The sequence below is a fragment of the Halichoerus grypus genome, chromosome 8, assembly GCF_964656455.1.
Source record: "Halichoerus grypus chromosome 8, mHalGry1.hap1.1, whole genome shotgun sequence".
Lineage (NCBI taxonomy): Eukaryota > Metazoa > Chordata > Mammalia > Carnivora > Phocidae > Halichoerus > Halichoerus grypus.
In genome coordinates, this window is record NC_135719.1 from 109,968,888 (window position 1) to 109,986,569 (window position 17,682).

General features: G+C 43.5%; 1 long non-coding RNA gene across 3 annotated transcripts in view; it reads right to left on the reverse strand.

Moving 5' to 3' along the window:
* LOC118546302 (uncharacterized) overlaps window positions 1-17,682 on the reverse strand; it is a 72,957-nt gene that overhangs the window by 38,023 nt on the left and 17,252 nt on the right. The window contains exon 3 of one of the 3 annotated variants that reach the window (XR_013440704.1): window positions 14,105-16,892. The exons of 1 other annotated variant lie outside the window; for it this stretch is intronic. This is a non-coding gene — a long non-coding RNA (uncharacterized LOC118546302). Of the gene's footprint in view, window positions 1-14,104; window positions 16,951-17,682 lie in introns of those variants that run through there. One more of the 3 variants, XR_013440703.1, reaches the window with a different exon arrangement.

The window sequence follows — 17,682 nt, forward strand, 5'->3', positions numbered from 1 at the left end:
GGAGGTCCCAGAACACAGCCACCGAGACAGCCTCTTGTTGCCAAGATGGAATGGGAACAGCAGTAGCCAGTATTTATTGAGTGCAATGGGCCGGGCACTCTTCTAAATCTTCTCTTGAGTTAGCTCACATAATCCAACAGGAACTCTATGAAGAGTTGCTGTCATTATCATACCCTTTCTGCACACGGTGATACTGAGGTAGAGGGAGGTTAGAAAGTGGAGGGTCTGGGATCCAGCTCAGGTGTCCAGCTCCAGAGTCGGTGCCCTTAACACCACACCACCCCTCACGTGTAGAAGCCTGAACATTTCCTCTGGAAACTCATAAAGTCGTAGGTTCTATTCAAGTATATGTGCCGAGAAATCTTCTGACCTCCTAATACTGCTTCCTGAATGAGGACGAGGAAATCTGCGTTAGTCCTAGCTCTGTCACTAATTAGCCTCCTGCCTTTGGCAAGTCACACCCTCACTTCTAGGCATCCATTTCCTCATATACGAATTATGTTGCTGGGTGAATTCTGACAATCACATCTAGCTATGAAGTTCTAGGATCCTAATCGCTCTGAGGTTATACTTTAAGACTATCATTATATAGATTCTTATTGTAATCTTTTTAGTTAAACTCAGGAAATACCTTTAATAATATATAGATGACTTGCTAATTTGTGAGTAAAAATCTTCAGAGGGTATATGTCTTATCCTTTGAATGATATTTTAACACCATGCACCTTCTAGTATTTTCAAATGGGATCAGGAAAGAAAAAGGATTTCTGAAGGAATTTTTTTTTAGGACACAAGGCTGAGACGTGCATTAAGGTAAATGTTCTAAATATACATGGACATGTCATGAATGGGGAAATGCACAACGGTTTCATTAATAGAGAGTCCCTTGTGCATAGTTTGCATTAGCCATTGTCCAGCAAAAGAACATGGTCTAGGAAGACTTGAGACAGGGAATCCAGCTCTAGGTCTGGCACCACCTACACCTGTGATCTTGGTTGTCTCCTTGCTTCCCGGATCTCAGTATTTAAAGGGAGCTGTTTAGTTCAACTAATTTCCTTGTGGGTACAGTGGTGAAGACATGGGCGAGGCCTCCCCGGAGGGCTCAGTTCTGGGGCCATGCTCCTAGTGTGGACCACCTAAGGCAACTGCACCCGAAAGGAAGTCTCACTCTTGGCATCTCTCACAGGCTCCATTGGATATATGGTTAAAGGTGGGAATTTCAAAGTTGTGTCAAAATAATTTGAGAAAAAACAGAAGGATGAGTGCCCCTTTCCTTCTCCCCGGCTCAGAGCGTGGGATCCAGAAGCTGCCCCACGTGTCATACCCAGTAGGTAGACTCTAAAGGACCACCATCCAAAGCTCATGTTTTCTTCAGAGTGTAATAGAAGGCTATTGTCTCTGTGACTAGTTACCTCAGAAGCAGGGCTCTCAGAAATAATTCTCAATTTTCACTAAATCCTTGCATAGCCCCTATTACACGTGTATTTTGATTCACTTGGCCCTTTGGTGAGGAGGCCACTTTAGATTCCATCTGGTCCTTTCCCAGAAATTCACTTTAATTCGGTTCTGTTCAGTTCAATATAATCCACCTCTGGGTGTGCCTTCTGAGGGAGGAGAGGTCTGGCCCCAGCTCTCCCACTCTGTTCTAGACCTGTGATCTTAGACAAGCCCCATTCCCTGTAATCTGTCCTAGCACTTCCCAGTAATGCTCTATCCCAATTCCTAAGCTAATCTTACCGTGTTTTTGTGATTGGAGAACTAGTCGGTTAACTGCTCTATAACACGATTCTACAGGTAAAGAGACAACCATTCCTGTCTGTGGCCTCTGCGTGTGTGTGTGTATTTCCCAAAACTTCTTCCAGACTTGAGTTTTGTAATCCTTAAACACCTTTTTGGTTCTTCTCTGGAGACTTCTGAGAGTTCTTTTTGTACCAGTATATTTGGTATGATACCTACCAACCCTCAAGCAAGCACTAACCCCCCACAGTGATTAGCCCTAACCAATATTTAAGTGCTTAATTTTTTTCTAGTTCTGTTTGTTTTGCCCATGACTCTAATTCATGGGTAGGTTATAACAATGGCTACCATTTAAATTGCTAGAGACCTTATTTGGGGGAGAGAAAAAAAAACCCTAAAGTGTTGTTTATTTGTCATTATTTTTGTTTTAAAATTCTGCCAGGATTTTCTCCCTGCACCTTCCTTCATTCTAGGTATTTTAGGAATAACTAACAGTGAACTTGTCTGTGTAAAACTGCCCTGAGCTATTCTTTAAGTTAATTATCACTTCTTTTGGTTCTGTGAATGGCTGTTCAATGACACTGTCAGCAAGTGGAATGAACCAAATTACTTTAATTATGGAGTAATTGCACAGAGTGATGGTAATTAAATCTTGATCAGTTTAAGTGAGTGAATTAATTGCTTTAACTTGGAATGCACACCACTGCAAGAGGAGTTGTTTTGTAGTTTAATTAACACCATTCACTAAAGTCTTATCGTATCTAAAATGTAGACAATTAATGAGTTTGATATTATTCTCACCTTCACAAGAACTAGGACAGAATACATGCTGAGAAAGGTAGCGTACTAGAGGAATGAAAGAAAACTTAATATTCTTGTCACTTGTATAGATATATTGGTTGCAATCTCTACTTTGCCTTCTGGAGAAATGTGCAAATAGAAATATTTCCATATAATTAGCTTCTGGCCCCATTTCATTTCAATATTCCTTGATCTGTGCAACAGTATACATTTCCAAATTTGTTAATGTTTTAAATTTCTACAGCCTGAATTTATCCATCACTTGCTTCCTTTTTGGTTGGAGGAGTCTTGGCCTCGTGAAGGTTTGCTTGGGAACTTCATAGAATTTGATCATTTGTCAATCATCACTTAGTAGTTTTAGATTTCCATGCTTTCTATTCCCTGGTGCTGGGAAAGGCTTTATGTTTTTAGAGGAACTTTTCTGCCCAGATCTAGATCAGCGATGCTCAGCCTAGACTGTCAATTAGACCTACAGAACTTTAAAAAATTGGGCGCCTGGGTGGCTCAGTTGGTTAAGTGACTGCCTTCAGCTCAGGTCATGATCCAGGGTCCTGGGATAGAGCCCTACATCCGGCTCCCTGCTCCTCGGGGATTCTACTTCTCCCTCTCCCTCTGCCACTCCCCCTGCTTGTGCTCTCTCTCTCTGTCAAATAAATAAATAAAATCTTTAAAAAAAAAAAAAACTTAAAAAAATTACCAACACCCAGGCCCCCTCCAGAATTTTAAGGGGGTGGGATCTAGGCATGAGTATGTTTTAAAAGCTCTTTAGGTGATTCTAACGTGCATCACAGGTTGAGAACTGCTGCTTTAGAAAGTCTATGCCTCCCACTCCATTAACCCTAAGAGAAAGATGGTATTATCATAAATTTCCATATAGAGACCCTCTGGCTTGTTCAAGTGGTCAGGACCTGGATCCAATCCTCAGACCCTCTGCTGCCAGGTCTTAAGGGACAATGCCTCATAAATCTATTACAACCGTACTCTAGAATAAATCAAATTGAGACGTCCTACTTTGCAAACTAGGGAAGCAAAGAAGCGAAGGAAATGAACGTGATTTATTTGGCAGTCTTGGACATTGTCTTATTAAGCTCCAAATAAGGAAAAGATGTATTGTTCTAAGTCCCAGGATGTTAATATGTGCACAGTTGGTTTCAGGGTCATTTCATAAGTGTCAGTGAGTCCTAATGATTAAATAGAATTAGTTGGGGGAATTGCATCTGCCAGCTTAGCCCTGATTTGAGTCCGAAGTAAATTTCTCAAGGTCATACATTGCCAAAGCCAGAACTTGAATCTGGTCTTCTCTCATTTCAGTCCCCAGAGGTGAGCCTCTCCTTCATAGGATCTGGCTCAGAATTAATCCAAGACAATGGGAACTTGGCCCAAGAAAATGTTAGGGTTTTAGAAGTGTTCACACATGAGTTGTCAGGTGAGTTGGATTCTGAAACTAAGATAGTTTTCTATGTGGAGAAAGAGAAAAGGTCCTAAAAGCCAATGTGCTAAAAGACACGTGTGTGGGAAACTGCATGTGGTCTTGCTCTGACTACAGGACACACTGTAGAGGGCAGAGGTATGTTAAAATCAATGGCCCAAAACCATCCATAACCTCTCCTAGGCCAGAAAGGCAATTTTATTTAACTTGTTGTATCAAGAGAGAACCATCAGCAGAAGGTCTGTGGAACAGCTCCGTAACAGAGAGTTGGGAGGGGCTCATTACAGGATTCGGGAGGAGTGTCTGAGAAAGTGGAGACAGCGTTCTGAGAATGTGTTCTGTATTTAGGGCCATTAAGAGCAGGGTTAATTCAGTAATTGGGTGTTTAATCATTTTATCCAGGAGATAGAAGGATCGCAGTGCGGCTAGCATCATCCACTGTGAGGTCTTCCATGTTAACTGGGAAAGGGGGATAGTTAGCCATTTTGTGGTTGCAGTGTATCTTTGTCTCTGTTTCAGACATGGTTGCAGAGCAAAGTTGTCTCATCCTTGTTCTGTGAGCACAGTTCGTGTTCAGTTGGGAACCTCACAGGCTAGCTGCCAGGGATGATTTTTCCTTTTCAAGGGTCCAGGCCCTTGATTGCCTTTTAAGGAGCTAGGACTTCAATGTTGAAGAGTTTTACAAAGTGGACTGACATAACACAATTTCTGTTTGGGGGAGACCCCTTGCGTGGCTATGTGGAGGATGGTTTTGAAGGTGGCGAGACTGGATACAGATGGGTCAGTAGCAGCAGAGGCAAGAAAATGCCCCAGGAATGAGAATGGAGAGGAATGGACAGCTAAGAGATGCCATAGGGGCAGACAGGGGAAACTTGGGCTACATAATAATTCAAAAACAAGTGACGATACCAAGCTACTTAGACAAATCAAGCATGCCTTATCTCCAGTGTTTCACTGGGGAAAACCATGAAATTTTGAAGTTTCCTTTTCTTTGAAAACTAAAATCCAGTGTTTACTGTGTTCCTGCTGGGCAAATACAATTTCTTAGGCACGTGAAACTTGTCACAGCTCTGGTAATGTCCCTGTAGTAGGCTTTTCTTACTCAGGATGCTAAGTTTGCAGTATATTCATCCTGGTACAGTCAGAGCAAATATAACAAAGAGACTGCTGGTCCCAGGTGTTTTTTGAGGGGAGATGGACTCCATCTATTGGTTCAAGGCCATGAGTCCTGAATCAGCTGCCAGGAGCCTGAGCAGCAAATAGGAAGGACAGGTGGGGAAAATAGGGTCAGGTCACCTGGTTCAGACAGTCTCCACCCTCTCCTCATCCCATTCTGTCCCAATGGGCAAAAAAGAGTAAATGGGCTATTCTGGGAAAGCAAGAAATCAGTAGAATACAGCAGAACCCTGGAAATTAGGAGAACAAAAAGAAAAAAAAATTTTCTTTAGGGTAAGGCAGGAGATTGGCAGTCAGTGAACATAAAGGAGAGGAGACCATCTTATTTTTTAAAAACAGAGTGCTAATCATATTGTCCTGCTTTTTTTTAATCCATAAAATTGTCATTTACTGATATAAAAATAGATGCACAGAGAAGACTCAAGTGATAGGGGGGAAAATGAACCAAAGGATGAAATCCAGTTGCAGTAAGTCATAGAGCATTACAACTATTAATGGCCGTAAGTTAAAGGGGGAGAAAGGATAAGAAGAGACCAAAAAGTCTTTCCTTTTAGTCTTTTTGTTTTTTGGGAGATTGCCACAGGTCACTTAATTTTAATCTGTGACAGCACACTTATATAAATAGCTTTGCGCAGAGCGCTTCTTAACATTTACTTCTAGTCCATTTAACATAAATGTTTTGAAGAGCAGATACTGGTTTGAGAGCAACATTTCACAAAACTCTGATGTCTTATTTCCCCCAGTACTTCTACAAGCCTATGCTGTGGATTCATCTTTTCTAAAACTGGTTTTTGTTTTGTTTTGTTTTGTTTTAAGCCAAATGAAATGCTCAGAAAGTGAGGATTCTATTAGTTCGTGACCTTATGTTTTAGTGGAGAAAAAGTGGCTTTGCATCCCATAAAATGTATTAATGTGGGATAGAAATCTTTATCCTTCTACTTATACTAGGTCCCGTCAACAGGATGGATTAGGCCCTAACTAATCTGACATTAGTATTAAAACAAATATTTAAAAACAATGTATCCATTACTGGAACATTAGGTATGGGGCTTTATTTCTTGGTATTAAGATATATCTTGACCCCAAAAATATTTTGTAGAAATCATGACTATATGTGAAGTTGGGTTGGGAATACAGATTATGACTTACATCACTTTTTTGAGTCAAGAATGATGGCCGTTGAAGAACTGATTAGTGAGGCAGCAGATGAAAAAGATGGCACCTTGGGGCACCTGGGTGGCTCAGTCAGTTGAGCACCCCGCTCTTGGTTTCGGCTCAGGTCATGATCTCACGAGTCATGAGATGGAGCCCCGTGATGGGCTCCATGCTCAGTTGGGAGTCTTCTTGAAGATTCTCCTCCTCTGCCCCTCCCCCCTCTCTAAAATAAATCTTTTAAAAAATAAATAAATAAATAAAAAGAAGATACTCTGTGACATATTTTGCTTCTCTGCCTTTGTCCAACCTCAGTGTTGAAGGACATCTGCCATGAGCAAACGACACATCAGTGTTCAGATCTCACAACTAAACTGCTGTCATTAGAACAAAAGGCATGTCAAAGTCTTCAAAAACCATAAACAGTACAATTATCAACAAATTGGAAGTGGCATTACATACAGCTACAGACGTGGTTAATTTAAATTATTTTCTGAAAATACAATTTTACATATTGCAAAATGTATCTCATTTCTATCCAATTGCCTAGGTTTTTCCAACACCTAATTATCACTCATTTCTTTAACGCATTTTATTTTGATCTCCTGCCATTTGTTTTCATTCTGACAAAACCCATGGGGCATACAGATGCATAGTATATTGTTCCTGCTCTCATGGAACTTAAAATCTACATGAAGAATCATTAAAGGTTAAATGGTGGCATATTTAAATAACACAAGATCACTGCTCGAAGCCACAATATATTGCTTAAGTAGAATCAATCATATAAGGGCCCTCTGCTGTGGCGGGCAGGAAATCATTGTTAGGCTGGAGTAGTCAGCTGAAGCTTTATGAGGAAATGGGTATCGGGCGCCTGGGTGGCTCAGTTGGTTAAGTGACTGCCTTCGGCTCAGGTCATGATCCTAGAGTCCCGGGATCGAGTCCCGCGTCGGGCTCCCTGCTCAGCAGGGAGTCTGCTTCTCCCTCTCCCCCCTTGTACTCTCTCTATCTTATTCTCTCTCTCAAATAAATAAATAAAATCTTAAAAAAAAAAAAAGAAATGGGTATTAACCTGGCTCCTGAAAGATGGATAGGGGCCATAGAGTGCTAAAACCCCCCAGTTCTTGGGCTGCGGGTGCTTGATTTGTAGTTTTTGCAATTTCCCAAAGTACTTCCACCGTGGCTGATTTAAAGCTACTGAGCTAACATCATGGATCATGAAATGGGAGAGAGACGCTCACAATTGGCTCTTGTGAGCCAGTGTAATCTGACTCCAACACCACTGAACGGGAGATTTTTAAGTGATGAAGATTCATTCAGTTCAACAAGTGCTTTGAAGAAAAAGAGAGGATGGCATGGTTTTAGGTCTTCCTAGAAGCAAGATAGCATTTTTGCCTTATCTCTCCCCACCCCGCCCGCCCCCACCCCCTCGTCAATCCCAAATTCAAGCTCAGTCCTAATCATGAATCGGTTACTTTTGAAAACTACGTTCAGGACCTTTCCTATTAAAGGTGACAATAGTGATCTAACACCAGCAGTGCCTTGGAGGTGCTGTCCCAGGGGTGGTGATGGTCTCACCCTGATCTATGTACCCTTTCTTTCTCAGCATCTCTCATGAACAGGACACGCATTTCCAAGATGATGGGCCCAGATTAGAAGCAGGGGCTGTGTTCCCAAAACAGATCAAAGTTACATACAAGCACAGAATTACGGGATTTAAAACTTGGTAGAATTTGGCTGATTTGCTCTCTCAGCTATACGTTTGAAGTGTTCAGTGGGGACCCCAAGTCCTGATCTCATCGCTTAAGAAATGTTAAAATGCCTCTGGTGATTCTGACTTTAATTCACCCTGACTGCTAGAACAGGAGCTTTGGAAACGAAAGGAGTAGCAAATCTCCTGTGTGAGATCAGAGCTCTAAGGGGGACATTTTGTGGCAGCTTCCTTGGATATGTGTGTGTATCCAAAAAAATTAACATGACTTAAGTATTTCTGGCCATTTTCCAAGTGCAGATGTATGACTGGGGGGAGGGGGAGAAAATGTAATTTGCACATTCATTTATCCATTCATTCATTCAACTATAAAAAGGTGAAACTAGACCTCATTCTCCTTGCTTCAACCCTTGCCTCCTTTCTCTTTTTCCCTATTATTTTCTCTCCACACCCCCTTTTTTTCCTACCTCCCCTCCCATGAACCTTGATTAACGGACAACCTCCAAGCTTACAAAAACAGCTTTTGGAAGAACTGTTCTGACAGTTCCTGGGATGAGATTGATCCAGTGATTTCCACTAAGAGTCACGAAAACCCAGAGCCATCTCCAACTATCTGCAAATATTGCAGCAGTTAGAGATAAAGAAATTGTAACCTAGCAGACCACAAGATCCCACATCCCTCCCTTCTCAGTCGATAAGATCCCAGACTGCATCATCTTGGATAGTCAATGTGTCTTCAGATCCAGATTTGCATCGGCTGAATAAAGCCTTTAACCTCTGTTAGAAATACTTGAACTATTTCTTTTTCTCTGACACAACAAATATTTAGGGAGCATTTCCTCTGGCCCAGCACTAATCTCATCGCTTCGGGTACTCAGTGAAAAGACCCCTGCCCTCATGGGGTCCACATTCCAACTATCCACCAAACCACAGCCTGACTGATTTTTTTTTTATTTTTTTATTTTTTTATTTGACAGAGAGAGACACAGCGAGAAAGGGAACACAAGCAGGGGGAGCGGGAGAGGGAGAAGCGGGAGCCCGATGCGGGGCTCGATCCCAGGACCCTGGGATCATGACCTGAGCCGAAGGCAGACGCTTAACGACTGAGCCACCCAGGTGCCCCACAGCCTGACTGATTTTGGATATGGAACAGCAGGTTTATATAGGGGAGTCATAAACATAAAGGCTGAAGGCAGAAGTCTAAGATTCTAGACCCATTGTCCATTCCCCAAATATTGTTTATGTCTATAATCCCCTCTCTGATGTCCCATTTTCATTCTAAAGTGGATAATGACCTGACTTTTATTGAACACTGCACTTTCCAGAAAGGACCCCCAAAGTATCAGACTCTTAGGAATGGTATAAAGTGGGAGATTTAAAATACAAATCTTAATCTGACAGAAGAAATGGAAGTTCAAACGCTTAAGACAAAAAGACTATTGCTATCTCTGAGAGTATATAGAAAGCACCCAGCTCAGTGTTTTGTAAGAATTACTAAGGCAATAAAGGACTACTACCAGAATAGTCTTTTATTGTCTAGAATTCCTCTTGCACTGTGATAATAAAAAGTGGACTCGATTTTAGTTGATTTTATTGTTTTCAGACTCTCTTCAGACAGTGCACCGCCATTTTGCCTGTACCCTGAGCTGACCACCCTGATCATCCCCTACCCTTGGGGACACCACTGTTCTTCCTTCATTTTCTTAGATTCATCTCATCTATAGAGTCTTTTTAACCAACCTATATCAAGCTGGCTCCTAATACCTGTTTCTTCCATGATCTTCTCCAGCCATTACAATCCGTTTCTCTTAATTAGCCGTTATTTAAATGCAATCCGGAGTGTGTGAATTACTCCTTCCTGCACATCCTGTATCTTCTCAGACTTAACATAATGAGGACAGGGCTGGATCTGGTATCCATTACCCACCAAATGATAGATGCGCAGTAATTGTTTTATCAGCAGGTAGCAAAGAGGATGTGGATGGCTTTGTGCAAACCACCATCCCCCTAAACCAGGGACCCCCTGGTTCCTCTCATGGTAGGGAAGCACATCAGTGTCCCAGCTGGGCCCAAACTGTGCTTCCTGCAGAGACTCAGCTTCGTCTCATGACCCAGTGCAGCTAGCCCACTGGGGGAAGAGCCACCAAGCCGGGCAGCTCACCTAGTAGCGACATTCCAGGAATAAAGGGCAGAAGGCTGCTGAAGTGCAAGATGGGGACTTATGCCAGAGTCAGAAGGGGAAAAGAAAGGTCAGGCAAATTTTAGTGAGACCTTGAGGCCCAAGCAATACTGTCTGGAACCTGGGTAACAGAATGTGTCTTCCGAAGGGTAGGACTCTGCCCAACTTTGCCATAAATCCCTGTGTGGTCTCCAGACAATGGTAGGAGCTCCATGAGAGAGCAATGTGATGGGGAAAGAATAGCATCAGAAAGGAGAGTGGTGCCTGGCAAGGATGCCACCTCCTCATTATAAAAACCCTAACTTTTAGGGGCGCCTGGGTGGCTCAGTCAGTTAAGCGTCTGCCTTCAGCTCAGGGTCCTGGGACTGAGTCTCGCATCGGGCTCCTTGCTCAGTGGGGATTCTACTTCTCTCTCTCCCTCTCCCTCTGTGCTCTCTTTCTCAAATAAATAAATTAAAAAAAACAAAAAACCCTAACATTTACTGAAAACACAACTTGTTGCAAACACTAGGCTAAGGTACTTTATGTATATTATTTATTTACTCTTCACAGTCCTTTGAGGTAGTTTGATCTCATGGATATGATGTGACAGAACCAGGATGGTAGGTGACTGGTTTTGTTCAAGAACACATGTGAGGCACCGCCCAGGAAACATCAGACATGCTTGTGGGGTGAGCTCTCCAGGGGCTGAATATTGGGGTGAGTTTTTCTGGTGGCTATTTTATTCATGTGACCCCATTTGATGTCACTGTTAGTGAAACCCCAGAAAATGTGGGTGACAATAATACAATAATCATACCGGCTGAAGGAGGAGGTAGATAACCAGGAATTACAGATAAACAAAGTAGTCTGGGCTCAAATACCCGGAGGGCTGGTCTGGGATGGGATGGAGGGCACTGTGCTGTGCTCATGTCCCCAGGGCAGATCACTAGCTAGGAAGAAACCCACTAGTACTGAGGGCTGGCAGATTGTTGTCCCTGCAGGAGCCTGAAGAGGAGCAAGCCTTGGGGGTGTGCATGGGAGGGAAGCGGGAAGCCTCATCCCCTCCCCCCTTCCCTCCCCACCACCCCTGGAGGAGGCTAATTAGCCAGTGCCAGTTCCTAGGCCAAAAAGAAGTGACTGCTCCTTACACTTAGACCAGTGGTTCTCAACCTACGCTGAATGCTGGACCCACCTGGGGGCTTTAAAAACGGCCGCACTTACTGGCTCAGAGATTATCATTCACTGGGCTGAGGTGTGGCCTGGAGGGGCGGATCAGGGTTTTTCAAAGCCCCCCCAGGTGATTTTTAAAAAGTTTTTTATTGTTATGTTAATCACCACACATTACATCCTTAGTTTTTGATGTAGTGTTCCATGATTCATTGTTTGTGTATAATACCCAGTGCTCCATGCCCTAATTTGGGGAAGGAAACAGGCATCAAAATCCAGGAGGCACAGAGATCCCCCAGGTGATTTTAATGTGCAGTTGTCTCGGTTGAAAACCCCTGGGTTAGGGCAAGCCCAGATGAAGGAGAGTTGATCGCACCTAATATTTATTGAGCAGCTACTATTCCCAGGCACTGTGCTGGGTGCTTTATGTGGATCCTTTCTGATGCTTAAAATCAACTTGCCGGGAGGTATGCTCCTCTCATTTTGAGAAGTGAGTAAACTAAGCCTCGCATGCAGCTAAATCGAGGTCACAGAGGCTCTATCCCATCTGCCTGCCCCCAAGCCCAATCCTTTCCTGCTCTATGTCCTGGCAGGATAGCACCGCCACTGCGAACTCTGACAAGAGAGGTGGAAAGACACCAGAGATTATCTTTGTGAACACTCTTCACGAGAGATCATAAACACACCAAGAGAGACCCCTGACACCTCTTCCGCCGGTGCCGCGTGATTGCCCTTGAGCCTGGGTCCTTCCTCCCAGCGGAGCTGCCGTGACCTCTGAAAACTGTTTGCCTCTGTGCCTGTTAGGACTTCACCGTTCTCGTTCTGATAACAGTGTCATGCCAGGTGCTAGGGGGTGTGTCAGAGAGACAGGATACCCAGTGCCTGTCTTCGGGAAATCTTTTGTTGAGCTGAGCAACAACTATTCAATGAAACCACTTTGGACTAGTAACCTGGGGTAAGGGGGATTATTTGAAAGGCAGAGAATTGCTCTAGCAATTGGTGGTCCTCTGGGGCGCCTGGGTGGCTCAGTTGGTTAGGCATCTGACTCCTGGTTTTGGCTCAGGTCGTGATCTCAGGGTCATGAGGTCAAGCCCCAGGTTGGACTCCACGCTGGGTGTGGAGCCTGCTTAAGGTCCTCTCTCTCCCTCTCCTTCTGCCCCTCCCCACCAAATAAATAAATAAATCTTTAAAAAAAATAAAAAAATAAAAAAATAAATGTGGTCCGCGAACCAATGGCACCCACAGCCTATGGGAGCGTGTCAGAAATGCAGACTCTCAGGCCCCCAACCCAGATCTAGTGATTCGGAATCTGCATCTTAAACCATCCCCAAGTGATACATTTATATAGTAATGTTTGGAAGCAGTGGTCATGAACAATATTGGCATTACTTATGTCCCATGTTGTTGCTTTAGGAATATCTGTTTTATTTCCTTTCTCCTACGAATCTCCCCCGTGCTCACACATGCTTTTTTTTTTTTTTTTTTTTTTGAGCATTGTTGCAATTCTCCCTGCCCTTCTTAAAGTACATGAAACCAAGATGAACAGGGAACGGGGATCCTGTTCATAACGAAGTCTTTTGTCAGGTTTCTCTCGATGGCCCCAGGTGCCCTGGCACAGCTGCTGATATTTAGTGACGTTCTGCACCAGCAATTCTAGCATTTGGGAAGTGAAATTCATTTTTCTGTCTCTGGCTTATGAAAGCCTGGGGCAAAGGAGGTGAAGGAAGGGGAGCTTGGAGGAAATCAGTATTGGAAGTATCAGGTGCGGCAGCAAGGTCAGACCATTTCCATCTTAGGTCCTGGCGTTTTCTTGAGGCCTGGGCAATCTATCCCTTTAAATGCAGATGGGAGAATTTCTTTAATAAGGCCACAGACAAAGGTTTGTAGTTCTAAGAGGCTCCACATTTGACTCAAAGTCCTTATATTGAGTTACACCCTCAACAGGGATTGTGTTCTGCTCTATGTTTAATTACTCTCGGAAATGGTCAGTGAGGTCCTCTCAAGCACAGTCTTCAGGCACTTGTAATATTAATTGTTCCATTTAATAAGCAAACCACAACCCCATTTAACCTTTCATGGATGTATGATTTTCATCTAGTCAAGTAATAAAGCGAATCACTTTCTTAGGTCCTAGATCGCCTCTTTTACAAACCTGTGCTCCTCGTTTTAGCATCACAAATAAAGACCTACCTTCGCTACTGAACAGATTAAAAAACAAAATCTACTCAAAGAGAGGAATGAATTTACAGATATTGGGAAACTTTGGAGGTTCAGGATTGTGGGTGACTTTGAAACAAATTGTATTATTCCTGCAAAGTTGCAGAATGATGCAATATAATGTTTGCATTTGGGAAAATTAATCATAATCCTAAGTCATCGGTCAGAAATATAATTAAACTGATTAGTGTCATAGGATAAAAATAAAAAGCAAGGCCTGTGACAGCTTCCTGCAACCCCCCCCCCCAGCTCCCCAGAAAGGCTCTTAAAGGGACATTTAAAACACAAGTCTTTGTTCCCTCAATCTATGGTGCTCAGGTCAGGTGGACCCTGCAGCGTGGCTGAAATATTTCAAACAGTCACTCACAAATGTGTCATTTGACCTGCTGTTCTTCCAAAGAGGTATGAAAAATGTGTTTCTTGCTGAGATAACTTGAAATCAAATAAACATAATCTCTTTAATTCTTTCTAAATAGTTCCATATTTTAAGTCTAAACACAATAGAACACAAAGCTTCTAGCTTTTAAAAAAAGTTTATTTTTTTTTTCATGTGTGTTGTTGGATTTTTTTTTTCCTTCCAGTTTGTGTTAGTTAGATTTTAAGAGTATAATTTACACTTCAAACCAAACGAATATATTTCCTTCAGTTTGGAGACACATACACAAAAGATGGCAACATTTTTACTTGGTTAAATAGATACATGTGCTTTCACAAGAGTGCTATCTTTAAGCAAAGACAGACATTCTTATTTATATTAACCGTCACTTGTTAAACCAGAGGAAAGTCTAAACCAAGGCTCACAACAAAATTGAACGATATTTCCTTATGCAAAATTGGTTCTGGTCCATTGTTTTTATTTATATGCAATAATGGCACTCCCTCAAGTTTGTAATAACACTGTCATGGCTGAAGGGAGTTTGTTTTAGGTATTATATCTATTATCTGCTTCCTCTCCCTTCTTTAAACAGAATCTCCAAGGAGAAAGTCTGCATGTGGCATGGATTTAAAAAGAAACGATAAATCAAAAGCTTTCCTAAAACCTCACTGAGTAGGATGTTATTTTAGATTGTTTTAAGATTTTTAATAATTCTTGTTTGTTTGCCCTTGGCATTGAACATTCAATGACACAGAACTTGCCTTATTCTCAGTGGAGAATTATAAGGCTTGGAGTCCTCGTATAATGTTCTATTCATTTCCTTTGCTGCCTTCAGGCAAGCCTACCTAACCTTTTGCCCAAACAAGGAATATTTATCTAGGGCTCCCTGTGCAAGGATGAATTGAGCGGTTTGGAAGTGGCTGCTTAGCTCACCACCACTAGAGTGTGCTCTGGTGCCGTAAGATTCAGAAGGTTTTCTTCCGCGGGTCGGCAAGGTACATGGTTGAAAAGGCTTCGAAAAATTCTTTCCATCTAACCACAGAAGTGTCCCTTTAAGTGTCTTGGTAAGACTGGATTATGTTCATGGATTTGATTAAGGTAGAACTGAAGGCTTTACCTTCAATACTGACACATGACAGTATTCGGCGAGAGTTCATTTTCGGATTTGAATTAGCTCCACTTAGTTCCAGTGGGGTGGTGGTAAGAAATAGTATTTCCCCTCCATCCATGAGCTCTGTCTTCAGGCAGTAACTCTTTCACCTTATTTATAAAATAGTGTCGCTGTGGCCCCAGGGCCTGGATGTACGCTAGGGTGACCTGGGAAGAAGGGATTCCTGAGTGACAGTGGCCCTTGTCGCAAGTCCCCGGCAGAAGCCCCTGGCAGAACCTTGGCTGCAGGGTGGTGATGAAAGCACAGTCTCCGTGGGTGTCCGCGCTGGAGGCTGGTCGTGCTCCTCAGTGTGCTTCCAGCACCTGTTAGCAGCACCTCCCCGTCCTTCAGCACCATCTTTTGCTTTACTTCACCACCCCCCCACCCCCTGGGGAAAGCAGATGACTGGGACTCTCTTCAGGCACTGTGGCCCCTCAGTTCCCAGTGACCCACAGTTCTTTTGCTCTTGGTCCCTTCAGTAACTTCAGACCCAATGTCACTTCCTTCTCCTGGGGTCGGCCACGGTTGCTCCAGCAGAGTGCGAGGTCCTTGTAGCTGGGACCACTCGTCTCCCTGAGATGTCTAAGACTCACTGCTCAGGCTTCAGTGACCACCAGCTCTGACCAGAAGGTAGCCCAAGACCACTTTCACAGAAGTATGTCCCCGGGTCTGCCTGGACGGATGGAGGTTCAGCTCAGGTCCAGCTCTGGAGGCCACCCTGAAGCAGATTGGCCCTAGAGGGACCACAGCCCAGGGAGCCATTTGAGGGGGCCCAGTGTGCCCGGCTTCCTTTGCCCCCGGATGGGCGTGGAGGGACCCCAGCACCTGTGTGGGACTTTGTGCTCCCTTCTCCGTATGAACCCAATTTAGCCTGGGAACAGATAGCATCCCAGAACCCTTTTCAACGTGGCAGTGGTGGTGCTTCTCTTCAGTTGAAGGTTTCTCTTGTACAACAGGGACAGAAGGAGGTAGCTTGGGAGATTTCAGGGACACCTCCTACCCCTGTGCACACTAATGTCCACCTAGCCCCTTTCAAAGCCACTCCAAATAAAAGCAGAATCTAAATAAAAATAGTGCACTTGCTACGTAAGTACAACTTTAAGCCAAGTCGTGTCATGAGAGGCCTCTCCAGCTTCCATCCAGAGCCCCATCCATATGGATTGGACGTCCAGGAGCCATCTTTCCTCTGATGTGGCTCCTGGGCAGTGAGTCCTGCAGACTCCCTTCCCAGAAACCCAGGGTAGCCAGTCCCTCCTGGACTCTAAGCCTCCTGTGGCAAATGAGGGCTGTCTGTCCTGCTACTGATCCCAAGATTCTACCAGGACCAGGAGCCCCCTAGATGCCACTTTTGGACACCCCACAGGCTTCTAAGGACATTCATGGAGATGTATCGTGTGATAACAAAGCCTCCAAGCCGACCCTGACTCTTCTCTTGCTCTCTTGAAGTTCCTTCGGCCTCCGTGTTTGTATGACTTGCAGACAATCTTTGGTCAGTTAAAAACGATAGAAACCCAGCAATGTACTTCTCACTTGGACAACAGCATGATCCTGTGTATGGAAAGAGCCTGTGCTCTTTCCCCAAATCCTTCAGCTTGTCAGTTGTGTGACTGAAGGAGTTTGCTCCAACTTCCTAAGCCTCAGTTTCCGTTTTATACCGGAGAGGTGCAATGGGAACAAGGCTTAGCGTGGTATACTGCTACCCCAAAAGTGCAACTCGGTGCTACTGCTTCAAGCAGAGAATGGGGTCAGCTGGGCACGTAACTGATCAGCTCATCTGCACATGGTGGCTCACTGGATCACATTCGTCCGAAATGCCTTTAAAAAGGAAGTCATCTGTTACTCCTTCTTGGGTTTCTCTTACTTACAGGACAAGCTGTAATTTCAAAGGAACAAAGGTTTGCCAGACTTGAAAAGAGAAAGAGAATTCTGAGAGTTGCACAAAAATAAATATTTTCCTACCACAATATTGAGTTTTCACCACCGACCATGCCATAATATGTTGGCTTTTAAAAATCACTGCGATTACTTAACTGAAATTTATTAAATGTGCCATAGGAGAAGTTGGAGATATAAAAGTGAAAAAACAAAACCACAACCTCGGTGGCTCCAATGAGCTTCTCTCATGCCACCTGGGGATAGAACCACACACCTAGGAACTGTAAAAAGAGACTGTTAAATAGAATTTATTGTGCATAATTATAGTTACAGTTTATGATGATGAACACTATTTGATAATCTCATACCAATACAAATGCACTATTTGGGAGTATTTCCCCCTAAAGCGTTTTACCCTTTCAGCATCATGGCAGGAATAGAATATTGTGGAAGAACATTGAATTATAAAGCCAAGTTCCAGTTCTGCCGTCAACCAGTTGTGTGGCTCAGGTGAGACCCTTAACCTTCCAGGTGTCTGCTTCTCTCTCAGTCAAATGAGGAGTTGTAACTTTAGATCAGTGAGCCCCAGAGCACGCTAATCAACAGGATCATCTGGGGAACTTTGAAAACGTGCAGCTATCCATTCTCTACCTGGAACTGTTAATTAGAATCTCCAGGTGTGGGCTCAGGAATCCACATTTTTAAAAAGTTCTGTCACATGTTTCTGATG